Raw genomic sequence first — 22,082 nt, forward strand, 5'->3', positions numbered from 1 at the left:
GTCGTCGTCATCACGGTGGTTGTCGTCTCTGGTGTCGTCGTGATCTTAGGGGTGGTCTTGCGGGTCATCGTGTTTAGTCTCTTGAACTTGGAAATGTAGCAGAAGGTACAAGAAGGCTGAGAAAATGCCGAGAAACAGCTGATGGAACTGGAACTCGGATGGCTACCCGAAGGTCCAAGAGCCAATGGAACTACCGAGGACCAGCTGACGTTACTGGAATCCGGTTACTAAGCAGGAGGTACCCGTGCCTGAAAGCACTACCAAGGACCACCTGACGTTGGTGGAACTCGGATACCCAGAGGGAGGCACCTAAGCCAAAGGCTCTGCCCGGAACCAGCTGACGGTACTGGAACCAGGATGGGGAGCAGAAGGTACAAGAGAAAAAGACACTGCCGAGAACCAGCTGACGGTGCTGGAACCCGGATGGGTAGCCAAAGGTCCAAGAGCCAATGGAACTACCGAGGACCAGCTGACGTTACTGGAACCCGGTTACTAAGCAGGAGGTACCCGTGCCTGAAAGCACTACCAAGGACCACCTGATGTTGGTGGAACTCGGATACCCAGAGGGAGGCACCTAAGCCAAAGGCTCTGCCTGGAACCAGCTGACGGTACTGGAACCAGGATGGGGAGCAGAAGGTACAAGAGCAAAAGACACTGCCGACGAGAACCAGCTGACGGTACTGGAACCCGGATGGGTAGCCGAAGGTCCAAGAGCCAATGGAACGACCGAGGACCAGCTGACGTTACTGGAACCCGGTTACTAAGCAGGAGGTACCCATGCCTGAAAGCACTACCAAGGACCACCTGACGTTGGTGGAACTCGGATACCCAGAGGGAGGCACCTAAGCCAAAGGCTCTGCCCGGAACCAGCTGACGGTGCTGGAACCAGGATGGGGACCTATTCAAGCTTGTCTTCCTAGAGCCCCAACTAGCAGTGTTGGAGCCAAGGGTCAGCAGGAGGAGGAGAGGGAGCAGAGTGTAGGCCGAAGCCTGCACTGGCGGCAGCTTTGGGTCTGTTGTGCCTGCGTGGCTGTTGCAGGACACGTTGCCGGCTGCACAGCAGGGGAACAGCTGGCGGTGCTGAACCCCACTGACACATTGGCTGGTGTTTGGCTCTGTGCAGCTAACAGTACCGGGCCCCAACTGGCGGTGTTGGAGCCCGGGCTCTGCAGGGGGAGCAGAGTGTAGGCCGAAGCCTAATTGAACCAATTTTAAAGGTAACCTTTAACCCCCCCTCAGGGGTTACAAAGTAGAAGAGCCACAGCTTATGCAGCAGTAGTGCTGCACAAGTCAAAGGTTGCTCTTTTAATTTTTCTCCTTGCACACGCTGAATGAAACACGTATAACATTTAGCCCTTCATACAGTCAAACTGTGTTGGAGGCGCGAGTTCCCTTCGTAATGAGACGCAGCACAGATGTCAAGAATCCCACCTTGGTGCTGGGTGCAGCCTCCTGAGCGTTGTTATTTGCTGTACAGGAGTCTGCGCTGTCGTGTTATCCCCTGGCCTAGTGCTGTTAGCGCTGCCCATCTTCTGACATCATTTAATGTCGGCCGGTGCGGTTCGCGATGACCATGAATCCCAGCCCCGCAGTGTCTTAACATTGTTAAAACACTGCGGGTCTGGGATTCATGGCCTGGCGCAGCACATATGTTCGCCTCTCACACTCGGGTCCTTACACCCGCTTCAGACTGTGCGGCGTCAGCTGATCCCTTATCGCATGCCACGGCCATGAAGCCGCACAGTCTGAAGAAGGCGGAAGGAGAAGAGGGACAGGCGAACTGATGCACTGCTCATGCACATCAATCACACCCTCGCAGTCCCAAGAAATAAGACACCGAGGGGCGTTGTGTGGGTCAGGGCGGCCGCAGAGGCGCAGGCAGCCAAACAATGATGCCAGAAGACGGTCAGCGCTACCAAGGGGGTTGCAGCGTGTCATTACAAAGGAAAGTCACACCACCGGGACGGTTAAATGGTCACACAGAGGACACATTTCAGACGTGTTTTCAGTTCCACATGGGCGAGGAGAATACGTTTATGAGCCACCTTGCACACATGCAGCATTACCGCTGTACAAGGTGGCCTTAAAAACGTACAAACGCCTGGGGGAGGGGGGACAGGTTCCCTTCAATTTCAGTTCTTGTGTCTGCGTGGCTTTTGCAGGACACGATGCCGGCTACACAGCAGGGGAACAGCTGGCGGTGCTGAACCCCACTGACACATTGGCTGGTGTTTTTCTCTGTGCAGCTAGCAGTACCGGGCCCCAACTGGCGGTGTTGGAGCCCGGGGGTCAGCAGGAGGAGGAGATGGAGCAGAGTGTAGGCCGAAGCCTGCACTGGCGGCAGCTTTGGGTCTGTTGTGCCTGCGTGGCTGTTGCAGGACACGTTGCCGGCTGCACATCAGGGGAACAGCTGGCGGTGCTGAACCCCACTGACACATTGGCTGGTGTTTTTCTCTGTGCAGCTAGCAGTACCGGGCCCCAACTGGCGGTGTTGGAGCCCGGGCTCTGCAGGGGGAGCAGAGTGTAGGCCGAAGCCTAATTGAACCAATTTCAAAGGTAACCTTTAACCCCCCCTCAGGGGTTACAAAGTAGAAGAGCCACAGCTTATGCAGCAGTAGTGCTGCACAAGTCAAAGGTTGCTCTTTTAATTTTTCTCCTTGCACACGCTGAATGAAACACGTATAACATTTAGCCCTTTATACAGTCAAACTGTGTTGGAGGCGCGAGTTCCCTTCGTAATGAGACGCAGCACAGATGTCAAGAATCCCACCTTGGTGCTGGGTGCAGCCTCCTGAGCGTTGTTATTTGCTGTACAGGAGTCTGCGCTGTCGTGTTATCCCCTGGCCTAGTGCTGTTAGCGCTGCCCATCTTCTGACATCATTTAATGTCGGCCGGTGCGGTTCGCGATGACCATGAATCCCAGCCCCGCAGTGTCTTAACATTGTTAAAACACTGCGGGTCTGGGATTCATGGCCTGGCGCAGCACATATGTTCGCCTCTCACACTCGGGTCCTTACATCCGCTTCAGACTGTGCGGCGTCAGCTGATCCCTTATTGCATGCCACGGCCATGAAGCCGCACAGTCTGAAGAAGGCGGAAGGAGATGAGGGACAGGCGAACTGATGCACTGCTCATGCCCATCAATCACACCCTCGCAGTCCCAAGAAATAAGACACCGAGGGGCGTTGTGTGGGTCAGGGCGGCCGCAGAGGCGCAGGCAGCCAAACAATGATGCCAGAAGACGGGCAGCGCTACCAAGGGGGTTGCAGCGTGTCATTACAAAGGAAAGTCACACCACCGGGACGGTTAAATGGTCACACAGAGGACACATTTCAGACGTGTTTTCAGTTCCACATGGGCGAGGAGAATACGTTTATGAGCCACCTTGCACACATGCAGCATTACCGCTGTACAAGGTGGCTGGAAAACGTACAAACGCCTGGGGGAGGGGGGACAGGTTCCCTTCAATTTCAGTTCTTGTGTCTGCATGGCTTTTGCAGGACACGATGCCGGCTACACAGCAGGGGAACAGCTGGCGGTGCTGAACCCCACTGACACATTGGCTGGTGTTTGGCTCTGTGCAGCTAGCACATCTGGGCCCCAACTGGCGGTGTTAGAGCCCAGGGTCAGCAGGAGGAGGAGAGGGAGCAGAGTGTAGGCCGAAGCCTGCACTGGAGCAAGTTGAAAGGGAAACTTTAACCCCCCCCCCCCAGGCGTTTGTAGCTGAAAGAGCCATCGTGTACAGCACTAATGCTGGAAAAGGTAAACTTAGCTCTTTTAATTATGGTCCTTGCACATGCTGAACCTAACACTTATGAAAAGTGTCCCCTCCTACCGTGATACCGTCCGGTTGGTGGAACTTTCCTTTGTGATGTGATGCAGCACAGCCGTCATTCTTACCCCCTTGGCGCCGTGCGCCGCCTCCTCAGCGTTGTTTGAATCAGTCCCGGAGCCTGCGCTGTTAGGTTAGCCCTTGGCCATGCACACATTTTGCGCTGCCTGTCTTCTGACATCATTTGGTGTCAGGCTGGCTGCGCCTGTGCGGCCGCGCTGGCCGAGAGCCCGCCTCGTACAGTCTTCTGATTTAATCCCACTGGGGTCCTGAGATCCATGGACATGCGCAGTGCATATCTGAACCTCCACCTCTCACTCATCTCCCTACGGCTTCTTCAGACTGTGCGGTGTCACGGCCGTGGCATGCTATTAGGGACCAGCTGACACCGCACAGTTTGAAGAAGCCGTAGGGAGATGAGTGAGAGGTGGAGGTTCAGATATGCACTGCGCATGTCCATAGATCTCAGGCCCCCAGTGGGATTAAATCAGAAGACTGTACGAGGCGGGCTCTCGGCCAGCGCGGCCGCACAGGCGCAGCCAGCCTGACACCAAATGATGTCAGAAGACGGGCAGCGCAAAATGTGTGCATGGCCAAGGGATAACCTAACAGCGCAGGCTCCGGGACTGATTCAAACAACGCAGAGGAGGCGGCGCACGGCGCCAAGGGGGTAAGAATGACGGCTGTGCTGCGTCACATCACAAAGGTAAGTTCCACCAACCGGACGGTATCACGGTAGGAGGGGACACTTTTCATAAGTTTTAGGTTCAGCATGTGCAAGGAGCACCACGAAAAGAGGCACTTTTTCCCTTTGCATCATTACTGCTGCACAAGGTGGCTCCTTCAGTAACAAACGCCTGGGGGGGGGGGACAGGTTCCCTTAAATTTAACTTGTTGTGCCCGCATGGCGGTCGCAGTACACGTTGCCGGCTGCACAGCAGGGGAACAGCTGGCGGTGCTGAACCCCACTTACACATTGGCGAGGTGTTTGGCTCTGTGCGGACAGCACTTCTGGACGGCAACTAGCGGTGTTGGAGCCCAGGGACAGGTGGAGGAGGAGGAGGTGGAGGAGGTAGGAGGGATTGCCACACACACAGCAGGGGAACAGCTGACGTTACTGAACCCCAATAACAGAGGAGGGACTGTTGGGACTGTGCGTACAGCACTACCAGGCAACAACTAGCGGTGTTGGAGCCCAGGGACAGGAGGGGGAGGTGGAGGTGGAGGAGATAGGAGGGATTGCCACACACACAGCAGGGGAACAGCTGACGTTACTGAACCCCAATAACAGAGGAGGGACTGTTGGGACTGTGCGTACAGCACTACCAGGCAACAACTAGCGGTGTTGGAGCCCAGGGACAGGAGGTGGAGGTGTAGGAGATAGGAGGGATTGCCACACACACAGCAGGGGAACAGCTGACGTTACTGAACCCCAATAACAGAGGAGGGACTGTTGACTGTGCGTACAGCACTACTGGACGGCAACTAGCGGTGTTGGAGCCCAGGGACAGGTGGAGGAGGAGGAGGTGGAGGAGGTAGGAGGGATTGCCACACACACAGCAGGGGAACAGCTGACGTTACTGAACCCCAATAACAGAGGAGGGACTGTTGACTGCGTACAGCACTACTGGACGGCAACTAGCGGTGTTGGAGCCCAGGGACAGGAGGGGGAGGTGGAGGTGGAGGAGATAGGAGGGATTGCCACACACACAGCAGGGGAACAGCTGACGTTACTGAACCCCAATAACAGATGAGGGACTGTTGACTGTGTGTACAGCACTACTGGACGGCAACTAGCGGTGTTGGAGCCCAGGGACAGGTGGAGGAGGAGGAGGTGGAGGAGGTAGGAGGGATTGCCACACACACAGCAGGGGAACAGCTGACGTTACTGAACCCCAATAACAGAGGAGGGACTGTTGGGACTGTGCGTACAGCACTACCAGGCAACAACTAGCGGTGTTGGAGCCCAGGGACAGGAGAGGAGGTGGAGGTGGAGGAGATAGGAGGGATTGCCACACACACAGCAGGGGAACAGCTGACGTTACTGAACCCCAATAACAGAGGAGGGACTGTTGACTGTGCGTACAGCACTACTGGACGGCAACTAGCGGTGTTGGAGCCCAGGGACAGGTGGAGGAGGAGGAGGTGGAGGAGGTAGGAGGGATTGCCACACACACAGCAGGGGAACAGCTGACGTTACTGAACCCCAATAACAGAGGAGGGACTGTTGGGACTGTGCGTACAGCACTACCAGGCAACAACTAGCGGTGTTGGAGCCCAGGGACAGGAGGGGGAGGTGGAGGTGGAGGAGATAGGAGGGATTGCCACACACAGCAGGGGAACAGCTGACGTTACTGAACCCCAATAACAGAGGAGCGACTGTTGACTGTGCGTACAGCACTACCAGGCAACAACTAGCGGTGTTGGAGCCCAGGGACAGGAGGAGAAGCAGAGGAACACAATGTAGGCCGAAGCCTGATTGGAAAGTCGAAAGTCGAAAGGGAACCTTTAACCCCCCCCAAGGCGTTTGTAGCTGAAAGAGCCAGCTTGTGCAGCAAAAAAGATGCAAAAGGAAAAGGTGGCTCTTTTCATGATGCTCCTTGCAAACACAGAACTAAACACTTATAAAATGTGTCCCCTGATACCGTGTGACCGTCCCGGAGGTGGGACTTTCCTTCGTAATATGACGCAGCACAGCCGTCATTCCTACCTCCTTGGCGCCGTTCCCCGGCTCCTCAGCGTTGTTTGATTCCGTCCCGGAGCCTGCGCTGTTATGTTATCCCTTGGCCAGGCACACTTAGCGCTGCCCGTCTTCTGACATCATTTGGTGTCAGGATGGCTGCGCCTGTGCAGCCGCGCTGGCCGAGAGCCCGCCTCGCAGTGTCGTCTAATGTAATCCCACCGCGGGCCTGGGATCCGTGGCCATGCGCAGTGCATATCCTCGCCTCTCACTCCCCTCCCTACGGCTTCTTAAGACTGTGCGGTGTCACGGCCGTGGCATGCTATTAGGGACCAGCTGACACCGCACAGTCTGAAGAAGCCGTAGGGAGATGAGTGAGAGGTGGAGGTTCAGATATGCACTGCGCATGTCCATGGATCTCAGGCCCCCAGTGGGATGAAATCAGAAGACACTGCGAGGCGGGCTCTCGGCCAGCGCGGCCGCACAGGTGCAGCCATCCTGACACCAAATGATGTCAGAAGACGGGCAGCGCTAAGTGTGCCTGGCCAAGGGATAACATAACAGCGCAGGCTCCGGGACGGAATCAAACAACGCTGAGGAGCCGGGGCACGGCGCCAAGGGGGTAGGAATGACGGCTGTGCTGCGTCATATTACGAAGGAAAGTCCCACCTCCGGGACGGTTTTACGGTATCAGTGGACACATTTTATAAGTGTTAAGTTCTGCGTGTGCAAGGAGCTAAACAAAAATAGCTACCTTTTCCTTGTGCAGCATTACTGCTGTACAAGGTGGCTCTTTCAGTAACAAACGCCTTGGGGGGGGGGGGGGGACAGGTTCCCTTACATTTCAGTTGTTGTGTCAGCGTGGCGGTCGCAGGACACATTGCCGGCTACACAGCTGGGGATCAGCTGACGTTACTGAAACCCAATAACACTGGGTCGTATGTTTTGACTGTGCAGACGGCACTTCTGAGCCTCAACTGGCAGTGTTGGAGCCCAGGAATTTAAGTTCAGGTGGTAGAAAGATGAACACAACAGGAGACCTGGATACTGTAGACAGTCACCTAATTATTTAATCAGGAAGAGGAGTGGCAAATTCCTGCGAGATCCAGGCCTTGTTCATTTTCAGGAAAGTAAGCCGGTCAACGTTATCGGAGGATAGTCGCATGCGACGGTCAGTTAGTACACCACCTGCAGCACTAAAGACACGTTCCGATAATACACTGGCCGCAGGGCAAGACAGCACCTCCAATGCATACTGGCTTAGCTCTGGCCATGTATCCAGCTTTGAGACCCAAAACTTGAAAGGGGAAGAGCCGTCTGGGAGTACAGCAAGAGGGCAAGACATGTAGTCTGTCACCATCTGACGGAACCGTTGCCTCCTGCTGACTGGAGCCGTCTGTGATGGTGTAGACTTTTGTGGCGGGCATAGAAAACTGTGCCACAGTTGGGCCATACTGGTCTTGCCTTGGGCAGAGGCACTGCTTCTGCTCCCTCTTTGTGCAGAGCCTCCACCACTGCCTGGACGCACTGAGCTGCTTTGGAATGCACTAGCAGCACTTCTCTCAGTTGGAATGGAGAAGATGATGGAATTGACCAGTGTGTCTTGGTACTCCCGCATTTTTCGCTCCCGGTTCAACGGTGTGATGAGGCTTTCTACGTTGTCCCGGTAGCGAGGATCGAGGAGGGTGAACACCCAATAATCAGACATGTTGAGAATGTGGGCGATGCGGCGGTCGTTTCTCAGGCACTGCAGCATGTAATCCACCATGTGCTGCAGACTGCCAACTGCCCAAGAAACGCTGTCCCCTGCTGGAGGCGTGATCTCTGCCCGCTCGTCATCACCCCACCCTCGCTGTACACACTGAGTACTGGACAATTGTGTAACTCCCTCCTCTGGACGGATGTCTTCCTCCTCCATTGACTCCTCCTCATCCTCCTCACAAACTGTCCCCTGCCTACGCGTTTGTGAGGAACCACGTGGCGCTGACTGTCCAGAAGATGATGGAAATGCTGAATCCTCATCCTCCACCTCTTCCACAACATCATCCCTTAGCGCTTGCAGTGATTTTTCAAGCAGGCAGATAAGGGGGACAGTCATGCTGACAAGTGCATCATCTGCACTCGCCATCCGCGTGGAATAATCAAAGGGACGCAAAACCTGGCAGACGTCATTCATAGTGGCCCACTCTGTGGTTGTGAAGTCTGTACGGCGCTGACTGCGACTTCTTTGCGCCTGAAGCAGCTGGTACTCCATTACAGCTTGCTGCTGCTCACACAACCGCTCCAACATATGTAACGTGGAATTCCACCTGGTAGGTAGGTCACATATGATGCGATGTTCCGGCAGGCGGTGTCGGCGCTGCAGAGCCGCAATGCGCGCTTTTGCCGTGCTGGAACGCCGCAAGTGAGCACACTCTAGGCGGACCTTGTGCAGCAGTGCATCAAGATCCGGATAGTCCCTCAGAAAACTCTGCACGACCAAATTGAGCACATGTGCCAGACATGGGATGTGAGTGAGGTTGCCGAGGCCCAGAGCTGCCACCAGATTTCGGCCATTATCACACACTACCATGCCTGGCTGGAGATTCGCTGGCACAAACCACACATCGCTCTCCTGCTTGATGGCATTCCAGAGCTCCTGCGCTGTGTGGCTTCGATTTCCCAAATAAATTAATTTCAAGACGGCCTGTTGACGTTTGGCCACGGCTGTGCTCATGTCGGTCGTAACAGGTACACGTTCATCACGGGTCCATGTGGAGGTGGACTGTGACGGCTCCTGCAGCGATGATTCTGAGGAACTGGTGTAGGAGGAGGAGTCAATGCGTACAGAATGGATTCCTGCAATCCTTGGAGTGGGCAGGACACGTCCTGCGCCACTCGCACGGTCTGTACCCGGCTCAACAACATTAACCCAATGGGCAGTGAGGGAAAGGTATCGCCCCTGTCCATGTTGACTGGTCCACGCATCGGTGGTGAGGTGGACCTTGCTACTGACGGCGTTCAGTAGCGCGTGTTTTATGTGTCCCTCCACATGCTTGTGCAGGGCAGGGACGGCTTGCCTGCTGAAGTAAAAGCGGCTGGGCACATTGTACTGTGGGACTGCCAATGACATCAAGTCACGGAAGCTGTCCGTCTCCACCAGCCTGAATGACAGCATTTCCAGTGACAGAAGTTTGGCAATGCCTGCAGTCAGAGCCTGTGCTCGTGGGTGGTTTGACGAGAAAGGCCGCCTTTTCTCCCATGCCTGTACTACCGATGGCTGTAGACTGGGCTGGGAGTGTGTGGATGACTGGGAAAGTGGTGCTGCGGGTGGAATTACAGCGGGTCTCTGGACAACAGGGCCAGAGGTTCTTCCACGGCGATCCTGGGAGGAAGCCGAACCAGCTGCATGTGAGCTGGAGGAAGAGGCAACATGAGCTGAAGAGGTGGTAGCTGCCGCTGTTGTTTGGCCTAGCTCTTCAGTGTGTTTTTGTAACTCCGCCGCGTGCCTGTTGCGCACATGTTTCCACATGTTGGAGGTATTGAGGTTGCTGACATTTCGACCTCTTTTTACTTTGTGATGACACACCTTGCATTTGACATAGCAAATGTCATCTGCAACTGTGTCAAAAAAGGACCAGGCACTGCAAGTCTTGGGAGCGCCCTTTTTGGCTTTTGGAAGAGACATGCTCCTAACGGGTGCCAAAGCGGAGGCTGCAGGATCCGCAGTCTTCCCCCTCCCTCTCCCTCTTTGGGCCGTACGGGGAATCTCTTCCTCAGAGCTGCTCCCACCACCTTCCTGTCCCTCACGCCAAGATGGGTCAAGGACCTCATCATCTACACTACCCTCTGCCCCCAACTGCTCCTCCTGGGTAGTCTCAGCAGCAGAGCACGCACCAGTAAGTGGCACCTGAGTGTCATCATCAGCTGATGCGGCCTGCGATGTGGTGACCGGAGCCACTGGCCCACCCGCCTCTTCAGAGGAAGAGAGAAAAAGCTGTTGGGCATCACTGCACCCTGCCTCTTCTTCCATTTCTCCAATGCTGCTTGGCTGGCCCCCTGTTTCCAAGCCAAGAGATTCAGAGAACAGAAGTAGAGACGGCTCCTGTCCTGGGCTCTCTGTCTGCCTGGGCAATTTGGCAGGTGGTGAAGAGACAGATGGCTGCTCTCCAGTGCTCTGTGTCTGAGAGGATGTGGCACTAATTGAAGTTGATGCATTAGCTGCCATCCATCCGACAACGGCTTCAATTTGTTCTTCACGCAGCAGCGGTGTACGGCGCTCTGCGACAAAGCTGCGCATGAATGACTGTTCCCTTGTGAAAGTGGGTGCTGATGAGTCACCGGTGCCCGCAGCAGGCACAGAATCCCCACGTCCCCTCCCTGCTCCGCGCCCACGCCCACGTGCCTTACTCACTGCCTTCTTCATCTTCGTTGACTGATAAAGATAAGCAGAAAAGTACTAACGGATTTGTGTGCTTATTCCTGAACAACTCCTCCTAACAGGTATAAGAAACACTAATTTTCTAAAGTGTGGACTAGACTTTAATATGAGCTAATGTGGCCTACACAAATGTTAAGTGGTGTCACTGGTGTGTTTGGTGAACTTTATTATTTATTTATTTTTTGGGGGCTGAACTGACAACAGATAGAGCTGCAGTCACACGGAGACCGTGCAGACAGCCGTAAACGGCGCTGCAAGGCCCAAAAACCCTCCTCTACGTTATCCTATGTAGTGTTTTTCCACAAATTAGCTGGAGACGGGTGGAAAGACACCAATAGGATTTTTTGTTAAAAATTAGCAGCAGACTACACTACTTGGAAAAAAAAAAAAAAAAAGAACAGTATGAGGCAATGAACCACCCTCCCTGAACTGAATACAACCAGCTATGGATGGCCTATGTGGCTGCACTCAGACTAGAGAGTGGGCTGCACTCACACACACACACACCCAGACCTTGCAGATCGCTGTGAAAACAGCGCTACAAGGCAAAAGCAAGGTGAATAGTAGGTGAACACAGCGGTTGCTAAATTAGCCTTTGGAAAGCACAAAGAAGCAAATCGCTATCTCTAAACTGGCCCTCAGTCAGCAAACAGCGTCCTGTCACTAACTGAATTCACAGCAGAGTGATCGCAAAATGGCGCCAGCGACTTTTAAACTGCATCATGACATCATTTCAGCAGCCAATCACAGCCATGCCAGTAGTTTCATGCCCTCCATGCTGAACAGGATGTGCCCACACTTGGAATCATTCTCATTGGATGAATTTGTGCATTTTGAATCTGGGAACTTCCGATTCCGGTATCCGATACGCGGCAAGTATCGGAATCCCGGTATCGGAATTCCGATACCGCAAGTATCGGCCGATACCCAATACTTGCGGTATCGGAATGCTCAACACTAGTCCTGATGTAACAGTGTGCAAAGCTTCCTATATCACAGAATCTCAGGCAGCATAATAAAGTACCATTGTGCTAAAATATTCAGGTGTAACAATGTACACCATACTTTATAACTCAAGGTCTTAATACAGAACAATAAGGTGCATCAGTGCATCCTCCCAGAGGACTAGGCCTCACTCAACGTCATGACGTTGCCCTCACCTGTCCTTTCTACAGTTCCCCACTTGATCCTCCATGCAGCCAGTCCACTTCAACCTAGTCTTCAGTCCCTGACGAGCTCACCAGGCCTCACTCAACATCATGAGGCAATGCCAAAACCTTTCCCTCTGCACAGCTGCATAATGGTTCTCCACAGAGTTAACTCCCCTTGGTTCGTTTCTCAATGATCACAGTGCTCTTCAAGCCTCACACGATGTCATAATGTCACCCTCATCTGACATTCCATGCAGCTCCCAACCCGGTCCTCCATTTAGCTAGCTCTCATAATCCAATCTTTGGGGTTTAATAGGTTCATTAGACCTCACTCAACATCATATGGCGACATGTCATGATGTTGCCAAAACCTTTCCCTTTTCAAAGCTTCTTGACCAGTTCTCTGCTCAGCTAAGTCCCTTTCATTCAGTTTTCCATGATCACAGTGCTCTTTGAGCCTAACGCAATGTCGTGACGTCACCCTCACCTGTCCTTCTTATCAGCTCCTGACCTGGTCCTCTATTTAGGTACCTACCATCATCCAGTCATTAGTGTCTAAGCAGTTTATTAGGCCTTACTTGACATCTTGGGGTGACACAAATCACGATGATTCCAAAACCATTCTCTCTGCACAGTATCTTGCCAGGTTCTCCGCACAGCTGACTCTTTGGTCCAGTCCTGCATCTTCACAGTGCTCTTCGAGTCTCCAGCGCTTACTAGGCCTCAGGCAACATCATGACGTCACCCTTATCTGTTCTTCAAAACAGGTCCCCATCCGGTATTGCATTCACTTAGCCCCCCCTATTTGGTCTTTGGTGTCTATGAAGTTCATTAGGCCTTACTTGTCATCATGGGGCTTGGATATTGGTGTCATGATGTTGGCAAAACTTTTCCCTCTGCGCAGCTTCCTGTCAGATTTTCCACAGAACTAACTCACTTTGGTCCAGTTTTCCGTGATCACATTGGACTTTGAGCCTCACTTGATGTCATGATGTCACCCTCACCTGTCGTTCCATGCAGCTCCCCACCCGGTCCTCCATTCAGCTAGCAACCCCTATTCAATCTTTGATGTCTAAGAAGTTCATTAGGCCTCACTTGACATCATGGGTGGACATTCATCGTGATGTTTCCAAAACCTTTCCCTCTGCATAACTTCCTGACTTTGTTCTTCGCACATATAACTCACTTTGGTCCAGTCTTCCATCATCACAGTGCTCTATGAGTCTCTGGCGCTTACTAGGCCATCGTGGTGTCACCCTCACCCGTTTTTCCTTGCATCTCTGGACCTGTTCCTTCATTCATCTAGCTCCCCCAACCCAGTCTTTCAGTTTTCAGTTTATAAGGAGTTTCACATGACATCATGGGGCGACAAGCATCAAGATGTCACTCTCTCCTGTTCCTCTACGCAGTGAGCTCTGTCTGGTCCAGTCTTCCATCTTCACAGTATTCCTCTGCATATCCTGAACTCAGTAGGCCATACAAGACGCCAACAGCAGCGCAGACCGGCAGGTGCGGGCACCACGATGTCATCATGATCTGAGTTGCCTAGCAATGCCATTACATTGCATGAGGCCCAGTGAGCAGTGGAGGTGCCGAAGAGCACCATAAAGATGGAAGATGCTTTTTCCAAAAAGAAAAAAAGCATGAACCGCCCTCCAAAAATCATATGTTGATCTAAAGCCGCTAGGAAAAAATTTATATAACTGAACATAAGGTTTTCAGTTTAACATTCTGATTAGACTGTATGAAGCCCACTGCCATGTCACGTAAAGATGGAAGACCAGACAGGAGGGAGCCGATTGCGTAGAGCACCAGGTGAAATATAAATACAGTATTTATTTTTTTAACCCCTTCTGGGCCTTTAAATGGCTGCGGTAAATTGGTGGCTAGCCAGTCCACCTCTGTTTTGCTTCATTTTAAGGGATTGAACCTTAAAATGTTCTTCTGTTCTTCTCTTCGCCCCGCTGGATGCATCGTTTGATCTTCGAGCATTGACCATTGCCCCAACGTCGGGAGCAGATTGTCACTTTCATTCCAGGATTAGGCACAAGTCACTGAGGCTGAATGTTTGGGCAGGAGGCAGATTCCATAGGAATTGTTCTGGGCGGCTTGGCGGGTGGGCATGTGGCCACAATGAACAGCCTTCACGGGAGGCCAGACCGGAAGGGTAGGGGGTCAGCGGCCATTGAATTATCAGCTGAATGGTTGGGAAGACTTCCTGAAGAGAAGGAGGAGAGGAACGGAGCAGTGAGGCAGAGGAGACCGAGCAGAGGGCCTCACTAATTATCCCATGACAAGGCCACATGGGAGAGGGCTACAGTACCACACAGTACCATACATACACAGTACCATACATACACAGTACCATACATCAGCACATAAAGCATCACAACAACACATGGTATCATCAGCATTACCAGTCATGATAGACTTGGGCTATATTCACATGTTGAGTTTTTCCAGCTTTTACTTTTTTTAATGTGATTTTAATGCCAATTTTCAGCTGCGTTTCACAGTACAGCAAAGTCTATGAAATGTCAGAAATCTTCTGCAAACACATCGGGTTCATTCCTGACTGTTTTGTCAAACAGAAGCTGTTTTGCAAAATGCCGGAGTCACTTCTGTCAGCGTTTGTGCAGTGTTCTTCACCCATTGAAAGCAATGAGAAGTGCAAAAACGCTGCAAAAATGCAGGGATCAATTTTTGCTGTGTTTTTGGTGCCAAGACCTGAAGAAGTTGAATCGCATCAAACACTCAGCAAAAACTGCTTCTCTACTACCACTGCGGGGGGGAGGAACACAACGTGTGAACATAGCCTTAGATACACAGCTCATCAGAACGTATCACCCAGAAGAGCCTAAGACACATAAGCTTAGCTGCAAAGTATCACCCTAGAAAGACATGGATACACAGCTCAGCAGACAGTATCACACAGGATAGGATTAGATACACGGCTCAGCAGACGGTATCACACAGGATAGGATTAGATACACAGCTCAGCAGTCAGTATCACACAGGATAGGATTAGATACACGGCTCAGCAGTCAGTATCACACAGGATAGGATTAGATACACGGCTCAGCAGACGGTATCACACAGGATAGGATTAGATACACAGCTCAGCAGATGGTATCACACAGGAGAGGATTAGATACACAGCTCAGCAGTCAGTATCACACAGGAGAGGATTAGATAAACAACTCAGCAGTCAGTATCACACAGGAGAGGATTAGATACACAGCTCAGCAGTCAGTATCACACAGGAGAGGATTAGATACACAACTCAGCAGTCAGTATCACACAGGAGAGGATTAGATACACAGCTCAGCAGTCAGTATCATACAGGATAGGATTAGATACACAGCTCAGCAGTCAGTATCACACATGATAGGATTAGATACACGGCTCAGCAGTCAGTATCACACAGAATAGGATTAGATACACGGCTCAGCAGTCAGTATCACACAGGAGAGGATTAGATACACAGCTCAGCAGTCAGTATCACACAGGATAGGATTAGATACACGGCTCAGCAGTCAGTATCACACAGGAAAGGATTAGATACACAGCTCAGCAGTCAGTATCACACAGGATAGGATTAGATACGCTGCTCAGCAGGCAGTAACACACAGAAGAGAATTAGATACACGGCTCAGCAGACAGTATTACACAGGATAGGATTAGATACACAGCTCAGCAGGCAGTATCACACAGAAGAGAAATAGATACACGGCTCAGCAGACAGTATTACACAAGATAGGCTTAGATACACACCTCAGCAGTCAGTATCACACAGAATAGGATTAGATACACGGCTCAGCAGTCAGTATCACACAGGATAGGATTAGATACATGGCTCAGCAGTCACTATCACACAGGACAGGATTAGATGCACCACTCAGCAGTCAGTATCACACAGGAGAGATTAGATACACAGCTCAGCAGTCAGTATCACACAGGACAGGATTAGATACACGGCTCAGTAGACAGTATCACACAGGATAGGATTAGATACACGGCTCAGCAGACAGTATCACACAGGATAGGATTAGATACATGGCTCAGCAGACAGTATCACACCGGATAGGATTAGATACACAGCTCAGCAGACAGTATCACACAGGATAGGATTAGATACACGGCTCATCAATCAGTATCACACAGGATAGGATTAGATACACAGCTCAGCAGTCAGTATCACACAGGATAGGATTAGATACACAGCTCAGAAATCAATATCACACAGGATAGGATTAGATACACGGATCCGCAGTCAGTATCACACAGGATAGGATAAGATACAGCTCAGCAGACAGTATCACACAGGATAGGATTATATACGGAGCTCAGCGGACAGTATCGCAGAGTAGGATTAGATACACGGCTCAGTACACAGTATCTCAGGATAGGATTAGATACACGGCTCAGCAGTGAGTATCACACAGGAGAGGATTAGATACACAGCTCAGCAGTCAGTATCACACAGGAGAGGATTAGATACACGGCTCAGCAGTCAGTATCACACAGGATTGGATTAGATACACAGCAACAGCAGTCAGTATCACATATGGTAGGATTAGATACAAGACTCAGCAGTCAGTATCACACAGGATAGGATTAGATACACGGCTCAGCAGTCAGTATCACACAGGATAGGATTAGATACACGGCTCAGCAGTCAGTATTACACAGGATAGGATTAGATACACGGCTCAGCAGTCAGTATCACACAGGATATGATTAGATACATGGCTCAGTAGACAGTATCACACAGGATAGGATTAGATACACGGCTCAGCGGACAGTATCACACAGGATAGGATTAGCTACATGGCCAAGTAGTCAGTATCACACAGGATAGGATTAGATACACGGCTCAGCAGTCATTATCACACAGGATAGGATTAGATACACAGCTCAGCAGTCAGTATCACAAAGGATAGGATTAGATACACAGCTCAGAAATCAGTATCACACAGGATAGGATTAGATACACGGATCCGCAGTCAGTATCACACAGGATAGGATTAGATACACGGTTCCGCAGTCAGTATCACACAGGATAGGATAAGATACAGCTCAGCAGACAGTATCACACAGGATAGGATTAGATACATGGCTCAGCAGTCAGTATCACACAGGATAGGATTATATACGGAGCTCAGCGGACAGTATCACAGAGTAGGATTAGATACACGGCTCAGTACACAGTATCTCAGGATAGGATTAGATACACGGCTCAGCAGTGAGTATCACACAGGATGGGATTAGATACACGGCTCAGCTGTCAGTATCACACTGGATAGGATTAGATACACAGCTCAGAAGTCAGTATCACACAGGACAGGATTTGATACACGGCTCAGCGGACAGTATCACACAGGAGAGAATTAGATACAAGGCTCAGCAGTCAGTATCACACAGGATTGGATTAGATACACAGCAACAGCAGTCAGTATCACATATGGTAGGATTAGATACACGACTCAGCAGTCAGTATCACACAGGATAGGATTAGATACACGGCTCAGCAGTCAGTATCACACAGGATAGGATTAGATACACGGCTCCACAGTCAGTATCACCCAGGATAGGATTAGATACACGGCTCAGCAGTCAGTATTACACAGGATAGGATTAGATACACGGCTCAGCAGTCAGTATCACACAGGACAGGATTAGATACACAGCTCAGTAGTCAATGTCACATATGGTAGGATTAGATACACAGCTCCGTAGTCAGTATCACACAGGATAGGATTATATACGGAGCTCAGCGGACAGTATCACAGAGTAGGATTAGATACACGGCTCAGTACACAGTATCTCAGGATAGGATTAGATACACGGCTCAGCAGTGAGTATCACACAGGATAGGATTAGATACACAGCTCAGAAGTCAGTATCACACAGGATAGGATTAGATACACGGCTCAGCAGTCAGTATTACACAGGATAGGATTAGATACACGGCTCAGCAGTCAGTATCACACAGGATATGATTAGATACATGGCTCAGTAGACAGTATCACACAGGATAGGATTAGATACACGGCTCAGCGGACAGTATCACACAGGATAGGATTAGCTACATGGCCAAGTAGTCAGTATCACACAGGATAGGATTAGATACACGGCTCAGCAGTCATTATCACACAGGATAGGATTAGATACACAGCTCAGCAGTCAGTATTACACAGGAGAGGATTAGATACATGGCTCAGCAGTCAGTATCACACAGGATAGGATTAGATACACAGCTCAGAAATCAGTATCACACAGGATAGGATTAGATACACAGCTCAGCAGTCAGTATTACACAGGAGAGGATTAGATACAGCTCAGCAGACAGTATCACACAGGATAGGATTAGATACATGGCTCAGCAGTCAGTATCACACGGGATAGGATTATATACGGAGCTCAGCGGACAGTATCACAGAGTAGGATTAGATACACGGCTCAGTACACAGTATCTCAGGATAGGATTAGATACACGGCTCAGCAGTGAGTATCACACAGGATAGGATTAGATACACGGCTCAGCTGTCAGTATCACACTGGATAGGATTAGATACACAGCTCAGAAGTCAGTATCACACAGGATAGGATTAGATACACGGATCCGCAGTCAGTATCACACAGGATAGGATTAGATACACGGTTCCGCAGTCAGTATCACACAGGATAGGATTAGATACATGGCTCAGCAGTCAGTATCACACAGGATAGGATTATATACGGAGCTCAGCGGACAGTATCACAGAGTAGGATTAGATACACGGCTCAGTACACAGTATCTCAGGATAGGATTAGATACACGGCTCAGCAGTGAGTATCACACAGGACAGGATTTGATACACGGCTCAGCGGACAGTATCACACAGGAGAGAATTAGATACACGGCTCAGCAGTCAGTATCACACAGGATTGGATTAGATACACAGCAACAGCAGTCAGTATCACATATGGTAGGATTAGATACACGACTCAGCAGTCAGTATCACACAGGATAGGATTAGATACACGGCTCAGCAGTCAGTATCACACAGGATAGGATTAGATACACGGCTCCACAGTCAGTATCACCCAGGATAGGATTAGATACACGGCTCAGCAGTCAGTATTACACAGGATAGGATTAGATACACGGCTCAGCAGTCAGTATCACACAGGACAGGATTAGATACACAGCTCAGTAGTCAATGTCACATATGGTAGGATTAGATACACAGCTCCGTAGTCAGTATCACACAGGATAGGATTAGATACACGGCTCAGCAGTCAGTATCACACAGGATATGATTAGATACACGGCTCAGTAGACAGTATCACACAGGATAGGATTAGATACACGGCTCAGCAGACAGTATCACACAGGATAGGATTAGCTACATGGCTCAGTAGTCAGTATCACACAGGATAGGATTAGATACACGGATCAGCAGTCAGTATCACACAGGATAGGATTAGATACACAGCTCAGCAGTCAGTATTACACAGGAGAGGATTAGATACACGGCTCAGCAGTCAGTATCACACAGGGTAGGATTAGATACACGGATCAGCAGTCAGTATCGCACAGGATAGGATTAGATACACAGCTCAGCAGTCAGTATCACACAGGATAGGATTAGATACACGGCTCAGTAGTCAGTATCACACAGGATAGGATTAGATACACGGATCAGCAGTCAGTATCACACAGGATAGGATTAGATACACAGCTCAGCAGACAGTATCACACAGGATAGGATTAGATACACGGCTCAGCAGTCAGTATCACACAGGACAGGATTAGATACACAGCTCAGCAGTCAGTATCACACAGGAGAGGGTTAGATACACGGCTTAGCAGTCAGTTTCACATGGTATAGGATTAGTTACCAAGATACTGGTCCTGGCTTAGATGTAATGCCGCCATACACATCACATGGTGCCGCTGTAAGGAGGAATACCGGGCTGCGGGCACCTGTACTGAGTGGAGTCCAGAACTGTTGAGGCTGCGTCCCATGTTGCCCGGGTGAAGAAATAGGGCCCAGAAAGGCCCCATGAGTCGGAACGAGGGGGGTGTGGTTAAACCGGAAACAGAGCCGAAAGCGCGTGAAGCTGCAGTTAGTTTTCCGCAGTCAGGGAGAGTGCAGCGGGGTGAGCAGCGCGCTCTGAACCCCGAGCATCAGTGCCGCGACGTGCTGCAGCCGACTTCTCCTGGACGCTTGCGCAGACCGGTGAGACTGGAGAGCACCGTGAGCCCGGCTGAAAGCGAGACCGCTCTTGCGGAGGAAAACGAGGGACGGCTGCAGGACATTATGTTGTGATCTCCTCTGCCGGCCAAAGCGCAGCAGCTCATGCTTGACACCGAGATTTCGGCAGCTCTCTTTGCTTTAGCTGCACAGGCATATGGACTAGGGGCTCAGTGGGTAAAACTGGTGACCGCCCGCTGCTGCCAGAAGTTGGACCATAATCTGTGGGACCCCGGACTTAGGACAGTCAACCGGCCGTTGCCAGTACTACAACCCCAAACGAATCACCTGCGGCTGAGGACCTTAAAGACACAATAAGATTGATTACTGGGCTGTTCTTATGTAAGCATCCTGCAGGATGCAGTGACAGACAGAAGGCAGAGCAAGGGTTAACAAATATAATTTAATTTAACAGGGGGTTAACTCCAAGCAGGGAGGTGCAGGGTTAAATGGGGAGAATAACAGTTCAGTTGTAAAGGATATGCAGAGTTAAGGAGCAATGAATCAGATAACGGCAGTTCTGTTGTTCACTTATCGTGTTGGAAGATCCTCCGACTGTAGATGCTGCTTGAAAGTCAGTAGTGCCAACAACAGCTGGCGCGGTGCTTGTCCAAGAAGGTCCTGCTGGTAACAGTGGTCCGTCTTTTGGCGGCAGTGGTTGGTGTCCGGTACCTTCCACTGGGCCCCTAGTCCATAAGTGGCTGCAGGCAAGGCCGCAATACTGGACGAAAGGAGTGGCAACGTACGGCAATGTGGGCAGCAGCAAACAGTCCTGCACACTGCCCTGGCTCTGAAGCTTACGTGCGGTGCTCAGCTGAACAGGGCTCCCAGCTTTCTCCCTGTCACTGCAGCAGGCTCCGGCAGCGTCCTGGCATAGGGCCGGCCCCGTTTCGTCTCAGCCTGGCTGCACACCTCGCAGAGCACGTTGCGCACTCACCTTGCCCCTCTCACGACTGGCGGGAAATTCTCCGACGTTCTGCGCACTTTTACTTATAACCGTGCCCCCAACTTCCGGTTCAGAGCCCAAGTCCGGTCCTTTATCTTTCCCCTAGGAAACAAGGGACGCAGCTTCGACAGTTCCGATTGCTAATTTGTTAACCCTTGCTCTGCATCCCTTGCATCACTGCATCACGCAACCTGCTTACAGAGACAAGGATGGATATAACTGTGTGCAAAGCCTGAGGCCGGCATCACACATGCGAGTTTTACGGACGTAAGAGCGCAGAAACTACGTCCGTAAAACTCGCATAACATACGGCACAATTATTCTCAATGGGGCTGCTCCTATCAGCCGTATATTACGGATCCGTAATATACGGCTTTCTACGGCCGTACAAAATCGCAGCATGCTGCGTTTGTCAGCGTATTGCGCAAAAAAATCGCCAATGAAAGTCTATGGGGGCAAGAAAAATACTGATTCCACACGGACCAGCAGTGTGACTTGCGAGAAATACGCATCGGTGTTAGTGAAAAGTCGGTAATTCAATTGCCGGCTTTTCATTTCTCCTTCCCAAACCCGACAGGATAGGAGACATGATTACATACAGTAAACCATCTCATATCCCCATTTTTTTTGCATATTCCACACTACTAATGTTAGTAGTGTGTATGTGCAAAATTTCAGCGCTGTAGCTGCTAAAATAAAGGGTTAAATGGCGGAAAAAATTGGCGTGGGCTCCGCCAGAATGGTAAAGCCAGTGACTGAGGGCAGATATTAATAGCCAGGAGAGGGTCCATGGTTATTGGCCCCCCCTGG

This window comes from Ranitomeya variabilis, chromosome 5 (assembly GCF_051348905.1).
Source record: "Ranitomeya variabilis isolate aRanVar5 chromosome 5, aRanVar5.hap1, whole genome shotgun sequence".
NCBI classification, from domain to species: domain Eukaryota; kingdom Metazoa; phylum Chordata; class Amphibia; order Anura; family Dendrobatidae; genus Ranitomeya; species Ranitomeya variabilis.